Source organism: Odocoileus virginianus, chromosome 6 (genome assembly GCF_023699985.2).
Source record: "Odocoileus virginianus isolate 20LAN1187 ecotype Illinois chromosome 6, Ovbor_1.2, whole genome shotgun sequence".
Lineage (NCBI taxonomy): Eukaryota > Metazoa > Chordata > Mammalia > Artiodactyla > Cervidae > Odocoileus > Odocoileus virginianus.
The window spans coordinates 11,776,010-11,794,355 of NC_069679.1; the positions used below are offsets into that span (position 1 = coordinate 11,776,010).

At 40.0% G+C, this 18,346-nt stretch overlaps 1 protein-coding gene across 2 annotated transcripts in view; it reads left to right on the forward strand.

Moving 5' to 3' along the window:
• The window catches only part of THSD4 (thrombospondin type 1 domain containing 4), a 624,907-nt gene that overhangs the window by 523,410 nt on the left and 83,151 nt on the right, over positions 1 to 18,346 (forward strand). The window lies entirely within an intron of this gene.

Below are 18,346 nucleotides of genomic sequence, written 5' to 3' on the forward strand. Positions count from 1 at the left end.
TCTGTGTGCATCTTCAGGACAGTTGCAGAGCCCCTCAACGATCATTCGTGGCAATATCATCAATACTAGGAGACCATTTTTAACCCATCTTCCCACAAATGGAGATATTTGTTGAGTCTTCCTTCTGGGTTTCTGTCTGGTTTTATGCCAAGCAAATCAGGTCCTGCAAGTTAATTTTTAGTAATTCTAATTCATGTAAACATGGACTAATCAGTTAACAAAATAGTATAAGGAAAGCAATTTTTAAAAATCATTTAATGAATAGCAATATACATTTTAATTCTTTAATTAGTTATCTAACAGGAATTTAAATAGCACAGACTATGTGCCAGACATTATTGTTGGTGCTTTACGGGTATTAATTCATTGAACCTTCTCAAAGCCCCGGGGGATAGGAGCTATTCCCCTCCCCATTTCATACACAAGAAGACAGGCACAGGGCATTTATATAGTTTGACAAAGTCACAGCAAGGAAGAGGTGGAGTTGGGATTCGAATCCTGGCAGTCTGTCTCCAAGCATCTACCAAGTAATAGTACCTATGAGCGGTTCTGGTTCACCAGGCAGTAGTCAATGGCTGCAGCAACTGAGAGAGCATGAATTTTACAAAGTTCAAATACCACGATCACCCCAGAGGATAACTCCAAACCTGAGAGTTCCAGATACTGCAGCTTGTCCTTCTCCACCGGGGCAAATGCATCTAAAATTAGCTTCCTTTGGTTTTATTGGTGGGAGGAGGAAGGGATGGCAAATGGGACTCGGAAATAAATCCAATTAAAGTGGAAAAACTGTTACATTTGCTCTGGCAAACCCAGAAGCCACCAAAGTAGCAATAAGCCTAGGTTCCCGGTGAGTAGTTTGTTGCATTATTTTTATTTGCAAAAAAAATAGTCTTTTTGTCGCCTTTCTTTCATACTATTAAAAGAACAAATCTTCATAAATATTCTGTTCCTAGAATGGAAAACGTTCTTCAAGGGATTATTTTAAGTGTGATTGTGTTCAAATGCACCAACAAACAATGCCACTTTTTGTGAGCTTGGCGTAGTTTTTAGTACTTGCCCTGAATCGAATTAGTTCTAACCAAGTGGTTTTTAAGCTGTGCCTTCTGAAGTTAAAATAGATAACCTGGGAGAATATCCACCAGCTGTCTGAATGGAAGCTACTCTCAGAGTCCCAGTGTTTTCATCTAGAATCTTGCTCTCTTAAGTATTCATGAGAATCCATAGGATAACAAATATTCAGGACCCCACAGAGCCCCTGGCACTTGTTAGCAGTTGACAAATGTTCAATCTCTTTCTTTTGTCTCAGAGAGCTTGTCAGTATCTCCAAGCTTCCTGGAAACAAATTCTGTGAAAGTGAAAGTCGCTCAGTTGTGTCCGACTCTCTGTGACCCCATGGACCTTACAGTCCGTGGGATTCTCCAGGCCAGAATACTGGAGTGGGTAGCCATTCACTTCTCCAGGGATCTTCCCAACCCAGAGATTGAATCCAGGTCTTCCGCATTGCAGGCAGATTCTTCACCAACTGACCCACAGTAATTCCCTAAAAAAGATGAAGAGGAGGCAGAGGAGGATGTGAGTACCCAGAATCAGTGGAAGGGTGATTCAGAAAATCAAGTACAACTTCCTACAGCCAGTGACCAGTGGGGTGTGTGAGAAATCCAGCCCATGGCAGTGTTACTTGATGCCACATGGGCAGAGGAGCGGTGAGACAGAAGAGCAGATGGGAGTGAAAGAAGTTTCCAGAGGTGATGAACAGGGGCTTGTGTTTATGGCACTTAAGCATCACTCAGGACGTAGCTGCATCGCTCAAGAGGCTCTTTCGTCTTCTTCTTTCCTTTTCATTGACATTTAATTTGCCTTCTGTAAAATTAATTCTTTTAAAATGCGCAGTGGATGGGATGGTCTTTTTCTCATCACAGGTGTGCTTTTAATCTATTCCACTTATTCTACTGAATTTCCTGTTCTGTGAAGTCTATGTATTTTAAAAGTTAATTGCATGCAATTGTTTGAGATTATGTGTAAGCTATTAGAGCACAGGTCCGTCTAACTATTTTTGAATTTTTCAAAGATTATATTTCACAATTGACATTTTCAAACATTGAAACATCTTTCAAAGAGTTATATGGTAAGGTTCTTCACAATTTTCCGAGTAATGATGTTTTGTTTTGTTTTGTTTTGTGACTTCTACCTGTGTAAACTATATTTTGTACAAAAATTTGACTTGATGCACCAAATTGAGTAGGCTGTCTGCATACATTTGTTCTGCAGAGGAGGCAACTTAGAGGAAAGGAATAGATCAGATGCTTTTAAAAATTGCACAACTTTAAACAAGCTTTTTTTCGTTGCTCTATTGTTTTCCTGAATGGCCTGTAGTTACTTATAATAAAAATCAGACATGCCTTGTGAAATACTTGGAATTTTTTAAATGACTGACTCTCCAAACTTGATAAAGATAGAAACTAGATTTCCATGAAAACAGAAGGACCTGCATTATTACTGCTGAAGAAGATGGTTTAATCACCTCATTTTTAAAGGGTTTTTGAAAACCCACAATATTTAAATGACTTATTCTAAGCTGTTTGCTTAGTTAATAGTAGTAATTGTACTACATGTATAGTCTTTAGTCATCAAGTGTTTTTACCTGTATGGTCTTCTGACTTTTAAAACTGGACATTCTTTGCTTGCTTCACAAAAGATGAAGTTCCAGTTATTGAATTATTATTGAATTGCAATGTGAAAGGTGAAATTTAAAGCTCAAAAACTTTGGAGAAATGTCTATTCAGGTCTTCTGCCTATTTTTCAGTTGGGTCTTTTGGTTTTCTTAATATTGAGTTGTATGAGCTAGTAATATACTTTGAATATTAATCCCTTATTGGTCATATCATTTGTAAATATTTTTAATCGGTTGTCGTTTTGTTTCCTTGATGGTTTTCTTTGCTGTGCAAAAGCTTTTATATTTAATTGGGTCCCATTTGTTTATTATTGTTTTTGTTTCTTTTGCCTTAGGAGACAGATTCAAAAAATATTACTAGCATTTGTGTCAAAGAGTGTTCTGCCTGTTTTCTTTTAGGAGTTTTATGATTCCCGGTCTTAAAGGTCTTTAATCCATTTTGAGTTTACTTTTGCGTATGGTGTGAGAAAATGTTCTGGTTTCATTCTTTTACATAGTTGTCTTTTTGAAGAGACTGTGTTTCCCACCGTTGTATATTCTTGTCTCCTTTGTCATAGATTTTGTTGTTGTTGTTGTTGTTCAGCCACTAAGTAGTGTCCAACTCTTTGTGACCCTGTGGACTGCAGCAAGCCAGGCTTCCCTGTCCTTCAGTATCTCCTAGAGTTTGTTCAAACTCATGTCTGTTGAATCAGTGATGCCATCCAACCATCTCATCCTTTGTCGTGCTTTCTCTTCCTGTCTTCAATTTTTCCCAGCATCAGAGTCTTTTCCAATGAGTCAGCTCTTCACATCAGGTGGCCAAAGAATTAGAGCTTCAGCTTCAGCATCAGTCCTCCCAGTGATTATTGAGGGTTGGTTGCCTTTAGGATTGACTGGTTTGATCTCCTTGCAGTCCAAGGGACTCTCAACATCTTCTCCAGCACCACAGTTTGAAAGCATCAATTCTTCAGTGCCCAGCCTTCCTTATGGTCCAACTCACATCTGTACATGACTACTGGAAAAACCATAACTTTGACTATATAGACCTTTGTTGGCAAAGTGATATCTCTGTTTTTTAATACGCTGTCAAGTTTTGTCATAGCTTTTCTTCCAAGGACAAGCATCTTTTAATTTCATAACTGCAGTCACCATCCACAGTGACTTTGGAGCCCAAGAAAACAAAGTCTGTCACTCTTTCCTGTATTTTCCCCCATGTATTTGCCATGACGTGATGGGACCGGATCCCATGAACTTTGTTTTTTAAATGTCAAGTTTTAAGCCAGCTTTTTCACTCTCCTCTTTCACTTTCATCAAGAGATGGCCTCTTCAGTTTCTCTTACTTTTTGCCATTAGTCTGGTGTCATCTTCATATCTGAGCTTATTGATATTTCTCCTGGCAGTCTTGATTCCAGTTTGAGCTTCATCCAGCTTGACATTTCACATGATGTACTCTGCATATAAGTTAAATAAGCAGGGTGACAATATACAGCCTTGACATACTCCTTTCCCAATTTTTGAACCTATCGATTGTTCCATGTCCAGTTCTAACTGTTGCTTCTTGACCTGCATACAGGCTTCTCAGGAGGCAAGTAAGGTGATCTGATATTCCCATCTCTTTAAGAATTTTCCACAGTTTGTTTGATCCACACAGTCAAAGGCTTTAGCATAGTCAGTGAAGCAGAAATAGATGTTTTTCTGGAATTCCCTTGCTTTTTCTATGATCCAGTGATGCTGGAAATTTTATCTCTGGTTCCTATATTTAGAAAAATACAGCTTGTGCATCTGGAATTTCTTGACTCATGTACTGTTGAAGCCTAGCTCAAAGGATTTTGAACATTACCTTGTAGCTTGTGAAATGAGTGCAATTTTGCAGTCATTTGAACACTCTTTGGCATTGCCTTTCTTTGGGATTGCAATGAAATTGACATTTTCCAGTCCTGTGGCCACTGCTGAGTTTTCCAAATTTGCTGGCATATTGAGTGCAGCACTTTCAAAGCATCATCTTTTACGATTTGAAAAAGCTCAGCTGGAATTCCATCACCTCCACTAGCTTATTTGTAGTAATGCTTCCTAAGGCCCACCTGACTTCGCATTCCAGGATGTCTGGCTCTAGGTGAGTGATCACATCATTGTGGTTATCTGGGTCATGAAGATCTTTTGTGTATAGTTCTTCTATGTATTCTTGCCATCGCTTTTTAATATCTTCTGCTTCTGTTAGGTCCAAACTATTTCTGTCCTTTGTTGTGCCCATCTTTGCTTGAAATGTTCCCTTGGTATCTCTAGTTTTCTTGAGATCTCTAGTCTTTCCCATTCTTTTGTTTTTCTCTATTTCTTTGTGTTGTTCACTTAAGAAGGCTTTCTTATATCTCCTTGCTGTTTTTTGGAACTCTGCATTCAGATGGATGATCTTTCCTTTTCTCCTTTGCCTTTTGCTTCTCTTCTTTTCTCAGCTAACTGTAAGGCCTTCTCAGACAACTATTTTGCCTTTTTGCATTTCTTTTTCTTGGGGATGGTTTTGATCACCACCTCCTATATAATGTTACGAACCTCTGTCCATGGTTCTTCAGGCACTCTGTCTATCAGATCTAATCCCGTGAGTCTATTTGTCACTTCCACTGTATAATCACAAGGGATTTTATTTAGGTCATACCTAAATGGCCTAGTGGTTTTCCCTACTTTCCTCAATTATAGAGAAAAAACAAGTGGTTACCAGCAGAGAGAGAGAAGGGGAAGGGCCAAGATAGGGGTATGGGATCAAGAGATACAAACTACTATGTATAAAGTAAATAAGCAACAAGGATATATTGTATAGCACAAGGAATATAGCCAGTATTTTATGGTAATTTATATGGAGTATAGTCATAAAAATATTGAATCACTATTGAACATTTAGAACTTATATAATGTTGTAAATCAACTATATTTCAATTTTTAAAAACTGAAAACATCACAAAAGGAATTTCCCTGGCAGTCCAGTGATTAAGATATCATGCTTCTATTGCAGGGGGTGTGGGTTTGTTCCCTAGTCACAGAACCATGCCTTGTGGTATGGCCAAAAAACTTCACAGAAGAGTCTTATATATCAAAAACTTTAGCTAATACGTAAATAGTGATGGTGCATTCAACCTGACTGAGTTTATGGCTAATGTTGGTTTGGTCATCAAGAACTGGACCTGTTGGACTCAGATTCTGAAAGTCTGTGTTCTGGCCCTGTTCCTGCCATAACTTGCAAGGGGTACTGGCCCATTAGCAGCTGGGAGTACAGGCCAGCTCAGCGTCTCAAGGTGCTTACTATTTCTCTGAACAAAGCTAGAGGAATCATAACCTTTAATGACACACAGATTTCAGGAGATAGGATGTTCGTCTGTCTTATTTTAGGTTGGAAACCAATGACGTTCTACAGAATTGAGCTCCACTTTTCAGTATTTATTTGAATTTTTCACACGCTCCAAAATATAAACTAGCTGGTGGATTACAGATTCCTAGGTCTTGTTTTTTTGCGTTTTTTTTTCATGGAAAATACTTTAGAACCAATGTATCTATTGTAAGCTATGTAGTCTCCTTTTCCACTTGAGTTATTCTGAACCCTGCTCTTTAGAAATAAAAAGTTAAATCTAATTTTGTTAAAATGACTGACATTTTATATTACTTGCCTCTTCCTTAATAAGATGTTGTGAAATTATTTTAGCTGAAATATCAAAGTTTGGCATAGTTCAGCCAGCTCAGTTTACTAATGTCATTATATAACAGTTAGGAAATCAGACATAAAAGCATACCAAGCAAAAATTGATTCTACAGGACATATTCTATCTGCCAACATCTTACATTGTCTTAGAGACTTAGAAGAGGTTTTTTGAAGATTTATAAGCTTTTAAAAATAAACTGCCAATATCTTTACTTTTAAGCATGTTTTCTTAAAAGTTTTAAAACAGTGAAAGTAGTGGTCAGCATTATAAAAAAGTATCATGGATCATCGGTAACTTGTACACCTTTATTTAATTTATTAGTTGAGCAGCTTTCAATGTGGGAAAAACTAGGGTATGTAAATAATGTGATGTATCACCTTTGTATGACACCTATGTCACCTTTGTGTGACAGTTAACCTCAGAGATTTACTCCATATACATTGTAAAAGTTTTGAGTTATACACATGGTGTAGGGCAAAAAGATGAAATTCCTTCTCCATGCCAATCTCACACTTGATCCACTGGTTTCAAGTGTAAAGACAGAGATGAAGGACCACTCTTAACAATTTCATGTATACCCTCCAGTCCTCTGTGGAAGTGCAAATAAATATATATTTTCTAAAATTGATATTATATATGCTTTCTTCAATTTGCTTCTTTATTTTAATGTTGTATCATGATATCTTTTCTTATCAATATGTATAGAGCTAATTCATTAGTTTTTTAATGAAGAGCATTCCGTGCAATAGATGTAACCTCATTTATTTCAGAATTTTCCTCCTGAAGGATGTTTAGTCTGTCTCCAGCTCTAATATTGAAAATAATGCTTTTGATTTGTGGTTCAAGATGACAGACTGAGTGCATGAGTTTTTTCCCCTCCTCCCAAGATTTTTCGAAATGACAGTAAAGGAATAAGAGAGCGTGTAAACTGTAACCACCAAAAATATGGGTGGCGGGGGGAGGGGTGCATCTATTTCATGATTTTAACAAATTTCTGGAGCAGAGTCTCAAAAGTAAGCAGAAGAGAGTTCACTAACAGAGCAGATAAAGTCACAGCCTAGATAGCAGAGGGAACTGTGATGGGAGGCGGGGTGCTGACCTGCATACAGAGCCCCATGAGCCTGTGAATCTGGGAGACAGCAAGTAAAATGAAGGGTGGGAGGGGAGAACGGGGTGGCCCAACAAGGAAATAGTGAAAAACCCTGTTGTGTGAATAGGCACGCCAGCACACACATTTTGGATACCCTGGCATCCAAAAGGGTATGGGCAGGAGACTCGGTGCTCCAAGACCTCAGTATTCATTCTGGAATGAGAAGAGGGGCTGCCTGGGGACTGGTGCCCCATCTCCTACAATGTGGCCTATTAACAAGCTTGGCCAATGTGTACAGGGTTCTCAGGCAGCCTTCCCACTGCTTTTGTCTTTAATATCAATGGATAATTGAAAATAACATAAATGGACACTTTTTAAAAGCCCATAGCATGAAAATCTAAAATAACTGAAAAGGATGTTTTAGAAGAAAACAGCAAATTTTGGAGAAGAAAACTGAAGAAAGCTTCTCTAACATGTAATGCTTTCATGGATATCCTAATATGTATATCATTTCATATTACATAAATATTTCTGTAGGATAGGCCCCTAGAAATAGAATTTGTAGATCAAATGGAATGAACACTTAAAACTGTGAAAGCAATATTCCTCTCCAGATTTACTTGTATCAAGTTATACCCCCACCAAAAGTTCATGAAAGAACCCTTTCTCTACAGCTTTACCAACACTGAATATTATGAACGTACTTAATTTTTAGGGCTTCCCTGATGATTCAGTGGTAAAAAAATCCACCTGCCAATGCAGGAGACATGGGTTCAATCCCTGGGTCAGGAAGATCCCCTGGAGAAGGCAGTGGCAACCTACTCCAGTATTCTTGTCTGGGAAATCCCATGGACAGAAGAACATAGTGGGCTACAGTCCATGGAGTTACAAAGAGTAGGACACAACTTAGTGATTAAACAACACTCAATTTTTAGTATATATTTTTATTTCCATTTCCCTGACCACTCATTTTTGTTATTTGTACCCTGATGAATTTGCTATGAGTTGTGTTTGTAGTTTTCTTGCTGATTTTAAGAATTCATATATGTTACGGGTAATAACCATTCTCTTCATGTATGTTTATTAGTCTTTATCTTGTGTTTCAGCTCTGTGTATGGTATCAGTTGTTATTGTTGTTCGGTCACTAAGTCCTGTCCAATTATTTGCAACCCCAGGACTGCAGCACGCCAGGCTTCCCTGTCCTTCATCATCTCCAGGAGCTTGCTCAAACTCATGTCCATTGAGTCAGTGATGCCATCCAACCATCTAATCCTCTGTCGTCCCCTTCTCCTCCTGTCTTCAGTCTCTCCCAGCATCAGGGTCTTTTCTAATGAGTCAGCTCTTCAAATCAGGTGGCCAAAGTATTGGAGCTTGAACTTCAGCATCAGTGCTTCCAGTAAATATTTGGGACTGATTTCCTTTAGGGTTGACTGGTTTGATCTCCTTGCTGTCCAATGGACTCTCAAGAGTCTTCTCCAACACCACAGTTCAAAAGCATCAATTCTTTGGCACTCAGCCCTCTTTACGGTCCAACTCTCACATCCATACATGACCACTGGAAAAACCATAGCTTTGACTAGACAGGCCTTTGTTGGCAAAGTAATGTCTCTGCTTTTTAATATGCTGTCTAGGTTGGTCATAGCTTTTCTTCCAAGGAGCAAGTGTCTTTTAATTTCATGCCTGCAGTTACCATCTGCAGTGATTTTAGATCCCAAGAAAATAAAATCTATCACTGTTTCCATTGTTTTCCCATCCATTTGCCATGAAGTGATGGGACCAGAGGCCATGATCTTAGTCTTCTGAGTATTGAAATTTAAGGCAGCTTTTTCACTGTCCTCTTTCACCTTCATCAAGAGGCTCTTTAGTTCTTCACTTTTTGCCATAAGCATGTTGTCATGATATCAGTTATTCTGTGGAGAAAATTTTAGTCTATTTTTAGCCAAATCTATCAATCATCTTTTTATGGCTAGTGAATTTTGTCTTACACAGGAATACCTGTCCACCTCCAACATTATAAACTATTTTCTAATATTTTCTCCTATTACCTTTAGATTAATTTTTTATATTTAAATGTTTACTCTATCTGGAATTAATTTGGGGTTTAGTGTGAGGTTGGGATCTGTCTTTTTCCAAATAGATAGACAGTGGTCCCAACACTGCTGTTTAAAGTTCCCTTAGTAATTTGAAAGGACACCTCTGCCATTATTAAATTAAAACATCTGTAGATATACCTGTGAATTCTCAACTCAGGTCTGTTGATCTATTTGTCTCTTCCTGCTGTGCTGTCATATCTTTTTCGCTGCTGTAATTTCATATTTTTTATGTTTTTGTAGGTCAACTCTCTGTCTTCTTCCAAGTGCTTTGTGTTCTCCTGCACTTTCTTGGTTCTTCTTGTACATTTTTTCTACATACACTTTATAAATCGATTTGTCAAAATCTATGAAACTTCTGTTGAGATTTTAATTGAAAGTGCAATAAATTTATGGACTAATTTGAAGAAGAAGAATTTGTCTTCACAATATTGACTTTTTTGATTCAGGTGCATAGTATGTCTCCCCATTTTATATTCTTTATTAAAATGTCTTTTTCTAGACTTTGCTTATGTTTTATGGGTTTATTCCTAGGCAATTTTATATAGCTTTTGCTAATATAGAATATGATCTTTATTTCCATTACATTTCTAATTAGTCATGATAGTGTGTATTAAATCAGTTTATTTTATGTATTTATTTTATACCTGTATACTTTGCTAGACTCTTCACGATTTTCAAAGTCTTTCAATTACTTAATGTGAATTTTCTAGGTGGAAAATCATGATGTCTGTAAATAATAGTAATGCTATCTTCCCTTGAATTATTCTACCTCCTATTTCTTTCCTATGTTGTTACACTTAGAGACTTAGACCTCTAAAAATTTGGGGGATAATCATACTTATGGAGGACTTCTTTATCATGTTTCTGACAATGAGAATGTTTCTAATAGATGTTTGCTAAGGATTCTGACGGATACCTCTTATCAAAGTAAGAATTTTCTTTAGCTAACTTATAAGAACTTACATTGTAACTTGCCCTTGTTTTTTTGTTTTTTTTTTTTTTTCTAAAATGTCTGTAGACACTGCACAGGGTCTCTTTGTGACCCCATGGACTGTAGCCCACCAGGCTCCTCTGTCCATGGGATTCTCTAGGCAAGAACATAAGGAGAGCCATGTCCTCCTCCAGAGGATCTTCCTGACCCAGGGATCAAACCCGGGTCTCCCGCATTGCAGGCAGATTCTTTACTGTCTACACCACAAGGGATGCCTTGTCAATTTATATTTATCAAGTTAATGAATATTTGCTTATTATAGATACGTTGTGAGTCCTTGGTGGCTCAGATGGTAAAGAATCTGCCTGTAGTGTAGGAGACCCGGGTTTGATCCCTGGGTTGGAAAGATCCCTTGGAGGAAGGCATGGCAACCCACTCCAATATTCTTGCCTGGAGAATTCTGTGGACAGAAGAGCCTGGCAGGCTACAGTCCATAGGATTGCAAGGAACACAACTGAAGCAACTTTGCTCATGGACAAGTGGTGACAGAGAGTAGATACAAAACCATTATCTCTTTGTCATTGTTGTTCAGTTGCTAAGTTGTGTCCAACTCTTTGCAACCCCATAAACTGTAGTTTGCCAGACTTCCCTGTCCTACACTATCTCCTGGGGCTTGCCCAAACTCATGTCCATTGAGTTGGTAATGCCATCCAACTATCTCATCCTCTGTTGTCAGCCTCTCCTCCTCTCCTACCCTCAATTTTTCCCAGCATCAGGGTCTTTTCCATTGAGCCCATTCTTTGCATCAGATGGCCAAAATATTGGAGCTTCAGATTCAGCAACAGTCCTTCCAGTGAACATTCAGAGTTGATTTCCCTTAGGAGTGACTGACTTGATCTCCTTGCTGTCCAAGGGACCCTCAAGATTCTTCTCCAACACCACAGTTCGAAAGAATCAACTTTTCAGTGTTCAGCCTTCTTTATGGTCCTATTCTCACATCCATACATGACTACTGGAAAAACCATAGCTTTGACTATATGGACTTTTGTCCCCAAAGTGATGTCTCTGCTTTTTAATATGCTGTCTAGGTTGGTCATAGCTTTTCTTCCAAGGAGCAAGTGACTTTCAACTTCATGGCTGCATTTATCATCTGCATGACTTTGGAGCCCAAGAAAATAAAATCTGTCACTGTTTCCACTTTTTCCCTATCTATCTCTTAGAGTTATGTAAGGATTCAATAAGATAATAACATAAAGCATCTGGCATGGCAGAGCTTAATTCATATTTTCCTTTAATTCATATTTTCCCTTCCTTATCCCAAGGTTCCAGTATTTATCAATGACTGCTTAACAAAACTCTTATTTTTCTTGTAACAGCTAAGTAGAAAACAGTCTTCTCTTTCACTCATGCCTGAAGCCTCTAGGATTATGTTGACTCAAGTGTAAAAATTTGTACCTTTCTTCTTAGACATCAAAAGCGTACCTGATTTAACTTAATCACTCTAGTTGAGTGTCCTTCTGCCCTCCCCATCAGCTGTCTCTCTAGGAGTAATTCCTTCTTCCCAACAGAACAAAAACAGAAACACCAGTGAACATGTGTGTTCAGCATCTCCCCTGTGATGATCTCATTCGAATCAGAAAATGATTTCTGTTAAGCCCACAGACAACAGAAAGCAAACATGGTTACCGAGGGGGAGAAAGGGAAGGGATAAGCATATACTCACTGCTGTATATAAAATAAACAACAGAGACTTACTGTGTAGCACAGGGAACTCTAGTCAGTGTTTTGTAACAACCTATAAGGGAGAAAGGCTTCCCTGGTGCTCAGATGGTAAAGAATCCGCCTGCAATGTGGGAGACCTGGGTTCGATCCCTGGATGAGGAAGATCCCCTGGAAAATGAAATGGCAACCCACTCTAGTATTCTTGCCTGGAGAATTCAGTGGATAGAGGAGCCTGGTGGGCTATAGTACATGGGGTCGCAAAGAGTCGGACACAACTGAGCAACTTTCACTTTCACTATAAGGAAAAAGGCTCTGGAAAAGAATATATATATACACATATATATGTGTATATATATATATATAACTGAATCACTTTGCTATATACCTGAAACTAACACACCTTTGTAAATCAACTATACTCCAATAAAGAGCAGAGAAAATGGTTTCTTTGCTAGATAAACTTAGAATCACATATTTACTTCTTGAACCTCACTCAGACTGCATCCAGTACTTCGAGTGATGTTTCTCTGCTCTGGTTCTTGGGTCACCCTCAGTTTTGTTTTTTTGTTTTATTTTTTGGCCACACCTCACAGTATGTGATAACTTAGCTCCCCAACCAGGGGTCAAGCCCACACCCCCTGCATTGGAAGCACAGAGTCTTAACCACTGGACCACCAGGGAAGTCCCTATCATCTCCAGTTCTTGACTTTGTCTTCCACTCAGTTCAGCCTTGGACTGAAATTGCCCTTTGCTACTTTTGGACAAGTTTGTTAATGTTTCTGATATTCCATTTCCTCACAAGTTAAATAGAGAAACAGGTCCAAATGGGATTATGTAAAATACCCAGCATCTTAGAGGTACTTGGTAACTGTTAGTTTTTTCATCTCCCTAAGTTAGTGGTTCTCACTCTGGCTGCACACTGGAGTCACAGGAGGTATAGTATTTGAGGTCTGTTTGAAATATGTCAATGCCTTGTTCCCACCTGCAGATCTAGTAGATCTGGGGCACAACTTGGGTGTCAGGATTTTTAAGGTCCTGCATGATTCCAGTGTCCTTTCAGGGTAAAAGACCATTTCCCTATCCAGTGGGTCTCAACTGGGAGGCTAGGTTGGCCCCGCCCCCGTACCCTCACATGTGGTAGTATCTGGAGACATGCTTGTTTAGCTGTGCTGGGTCTTTGGTGTTGCGTGCGGGCTTCTTTGGTTGCAGAGAGCGGGGGCTGCTCTCTAGTCACAGTGCAGGGGCTCATCTTGTGGCAGAGCACAGGCTCTGGGGCGTGCAGGCTTCAGTCGTCGTCAGCATTGGGCTCAGTAATTGCAGCTCACAGGCTCTAGAGCACGGGCTCGGTAACTGTGGTGCCTGGGCTTAGCTGCTTCACAGCGTGTGGGATCTTCCCAGACCCGGGACCGAACCCATGTCCCCTGCATTACAAGGTGGATTCTTAACCACTGGACCACCAGGGAAACCCTGGAGATGTCTTTGATTATTACAACTTGAGTAAGGGTGGAGGTGGCTACTGACGTCTGGTGAAGAGAGGCCAAGGATGCTGGAAGCATCCTACAGTACAAGGAGGGCCCCACAGCAAAGAATTATCCAGCCCCAAATGGCAATAGTGCTGAGATGAGAAACCCCAACCAATGTGATCCCTAAGATCTTTTTTGATCCTAAAGTTTCATGAGTCCCTTCTTTCAGAATGTTGTGTTAATAATAATAATAATAAATGTCTAAGTTGCTGTTGGAAAGACTGTTCTCTCTACCATTATGTTTGCATTTATCAGTTCACTCTGAATTCTTAGTTCCCAACCCAAGCCCCATCCTTCAGCTTACCTCCAATCTTTCCCTCAGTCAGTTGGCTGCGGGCCCCTGGGTTACATCCCCGGCAACAGAAATTCTAGCTTAGTGCACCTTCCTACAGCCTGCCTTTCTGACATCTGCAGTCCTTGCTTACTTTCTTAATACATGGCAGAACAATAAAAAGTAGATAAGTAAAAAGAAAAGCAAAGAGAGATTTTTTCCTTTGGATTCCCATAAGACTTTGATCACATCTCCAGTTTGGCACTCACCATATTATTTTATTGTAATTTATCTGTTTACATGTCTGTGTTCTCCCTGTATACTCCTTGAAGACAAACAGTCCAGACTCAGACATTCCTTCCCTGGAGTACCCTCCTGGTGCCAGCAGCTGGGACAAATCTCTTATGTTGTGCAGCCCATTTTGGGGGTCTATGCTCAGGTACCCTTAACCCACCTTAATCACGCCTATGATCACCATTATGGTGATCACATCTTAGGCCACCTTCATGACCTCACATGTGGCAGGGTCCCCAGCCTCTGGGATCTGTTGCCTAACAATCTGAAGTGGAGCTGATGTGATAATAATAGAAGTAAAGTCCCCAATAAATGTAATGTGTTGGAATTATCCCAAAACCATCCCCCCAACTTTGACACCGAGTCTTTGACTGTGTGGATCACAACAAACTATGGAAAATTCTTAAAGAGATGGGAATACCAGACCACCTGACCTGCCTCCTGGGAAATGCAAGTCAAGAAGCAACAGTTAGAACCAGACGTGGAACAACAGACCGGTTCCAAATCGGGAAAGGAGTACGTCAAGGCTCCTGTTTATTTAACTTATATGCAGAGTGCATCATGCAAAATGCCAAGCTGGATGAAGTACAAGCTGGAATCAAGATTGCCAGGAGAAATATCAATAACCTCAGATATGCAGATGACACCACCCTCATGGCAGAAAGCAAAGAAGAACTAAAGAACCTCTTGATGAAAGTGAAAGAGGAGAGTGAAAAAGTTGGCTTAAAACCCAACATTCAGAAAACTAAGATCAAGGAATCTGATCCTATCACTTCATGGCAAATAGATGGGGAAACAATGGAAACAGTGAGAGACTTTATTTTTCGGGGCTCCAAAATCACTGCAGATGGTGACTGTAGCCATGAAATGAAGAAACGCTTGCTCCTTGGAAGAAAAATTATGACCAACCTGGACAGCATATTAAAAAGCAGAGACATTACTTTGCCAACAAAGGTCCATCTAGTCAAAGCTATGGTTTTTCCAGTAGTCATGTATGGATGTGAGAGTTGGACTATAAAGAAAGCTGAGCACCAAAGAATTGGTGCTTTTGAACTGTGGTGTTGGAGAAGACTCTTGAGAGTCCCTTGGACTACAAGGAGATCCAACCAGTCCATCCTAAAGGAGATCAGTCCTGAGTGTCCATTGGAAGGACTGATGCTGAAGCTGAAACTCCAATACTTTAGCCACCTGATACAAAGAACTGACTCATTGGAAAAGACCCTGATACTGGGAAAGATTGAAGGCAGGAGGAGATGGAGATGACAGAGGATGAGATGGTTGGATGGCATCACTGACTCTGTGAACATAAGTTTGAGTAAGCTCTGGGAGATGGTGAAGGACAGGGAAGACTGGCGTGCTGCAGTCGATGGGGTCGTAAAGAGTCAGACATGACTGAGTAACTGAACTGATCCTGATCCCCCTGACCTCATCCGTGGAAAAATTGTCTCCCATGAAACCAGTCTTTGGTGCCAAAAAGATTGGAGACCGCTGGAATGGTACTGGAGGCCTATGTTACTCATCAACTATAAGAAGCCTGGGTCTGCCTCGTGCATGTACTTCAGCTCTTATAGGGGTGGTTGGCTGGTGACGGGTCCTACTAGCATCTGCACTTAGTGCCTGGGGCACTGAGCTCAGCCTGGTGGAGGGACCCACCAAGGGAAACAGTTTGTGAGTGGTGGAGTCGGGTCTCAAGTCCAGGCTCAGTCTTTGTTCATGACCCACTTTCTGTGTATATGCCCATGGCCACTGGCAAGAAAAATGTGACTGGGGAGTGGGAAGGGCCTGTGCCCTTCTCCCTCCCCGCCCCCCGCCCCCATGAGAAGAAAGGCATCTTCTAATCCCTCATAGCCTTTTGTCCCCTCCACACTGTTCTATCCCTACCCCACTATTACCTCAAACCTCAGATCTTATTGACATCATCTGGCCTACCTTCATGTTGGAAATTCTTAGGCTAGCTTGCCAGAGTTCTATTTTAGTCACTAGACTTTCACCATCCACCTCAACAGAGTTCTTCTGAAACTAGCATCTAAAAGAACATCCAGCTCTTAAGCAGTATTGAACATTTTGGAGAAATAAAGCATTGTGTAGCTTTTTTCCCTTTTAAAAAATTGTAGTAAAATATATATAAACATAAAATTTATTGTTTTACTGGAAATAGAACTGCCATATGACCCAGCAATCCCACTCCTGGGCATACACACCGAGGAAACCAGATCTGAAAGAGACACGTGCACCCCAATGTTCATCACAGCACTGTTTATCATAGCCAGGACATGGAAGCAACCTAGATGCCCATCAGCAGACGAATGGATAAGGAAGCTGTGGTACATATACACCATGGAATATTACTCAGCCATTAAAAATAATTCATTTGAATCAGTTCTAACAAGATGGATGAAGCTGGAGCCCATTATACAGAGTGAAGTAAGCCAGAAAGATAAAGACCATTACAGTATACTAACACATATATATGGAATTTAGAAAGATGGTAATGATAACCCTATATGCAAAACAGAAAAAGAGACACAGATGTACAGAACAGACTTTTAGACTGTGTGGGAGAAGGTGAGGGTGGGATGTTCTGAGAGAACAGCATTGAAACAAGTATACTATCAAGGGTGAAACAGATCACCAGCCCAGTTGGATGCATGAGACAAGTGCTCAGGGCTGGTGCACTGGGAAGACCCAGAGGGATCAGATGAGGAGAGAGGTGGGAGGGGGGATCCGGATGGGGAATACATGTAAATCCATGGCTGATTCATGACAATGTATGGCAAAAATCACTACAGTATCGTAGAGTAATTAGCCTCCAGCTAATAAAAATAAATGGGGAAAAAATTTATCATTTTAACAATTTTAATACTTCAGGGGTATTAAGTACATTCATGATATCATACAACTATCACCACTATCAGAACTTTTTCATCATCCCCAAAACTATACCTAATAAATAATAATTCCTCATTTGCCCCTATTTTAAACCCCTGGTAACCTCTACTTTCTGTCTCATGAATCTTAGAAATTCTACTTTCTGTCTCATAAATTTTCCTATTCTAGCTACCTCATACAAGTGGAGTCATAGACTATCTGTCCTTTCGTGTCTGGATTATTTCGCTTAGCATAATGTGGTCAAGGTTCATCCATGTTGTAGCATGTGTCAGAAATTTATTCCTTTTTATGTAGCTACCACACTTTTTTATCCACTCATCTGTTGATCAAGTTGGGTCCTTTCCACCTTTTGGCTATTGTGAATAATGCTATTGTGTTTAGTCCCTACTTTCATTTCTTTTGGGTATATACTTGGGAATGGAATTGCAGTATCATATGGTGATTCTGTATTTAACTTTCTAAGGAGCTGCACAATTGTTTTCCACAGTGGCTGCACCCTTTTCTATTCTCACCAGCAACACATGAGAGTCTCAGTTTCTCCACATCCCCACCAACATTTCAAGTGTGTTTTTAAAAGAGTATTTTAGCAGGGAGAAACATGGTTTGCTCTCAAGCATCAGGAAAGGATGCTGAGATGAGCTTTATGACCTCTTTCGGTTACCTGTTATAAGTAGTGGAAGCCGCAGGTAATGTCTGAATGATGTCCTGGCCCGTGGCTGGATGTTCCTCATCTATACTGGCACAAGAGTAGGTGGTCCTCAAACATTTGGATTTATATTTGGACTCAGTTCTTGCCTTCTCTTTGGCAGCAGGCTTTTATGATTCCTGTCCAAAACCAACCCTTACCAAAGATCCCATGCCAGAGAGACTGTGGAAAGATGCTGTTATTTGTTTGAGCACTCCTGGACCTAATTTTGCATTACGTACTTTCCACCTGGTGTCTGACAGCATGCTTCCCTTTGATTTAGGAAAGCTCTGATGTCCTTGCGTCTGTTTACATGAGCCTTCTTGTAACTTTTATAGTCTCTCTGCCTTGAAAAGCTTTCAGAGACACTGGGACCGAGTGAAATCCATTCTGCTCCCCCTCCTTATGCTTCTTGTGTTTTCACATTATCTACTTTTACTGTCTGGAAATGTAAGACTACATTTGCCTGTTTGTACTTGGATTTGACTTTTGTTTTGTATGGAAGAGTTATG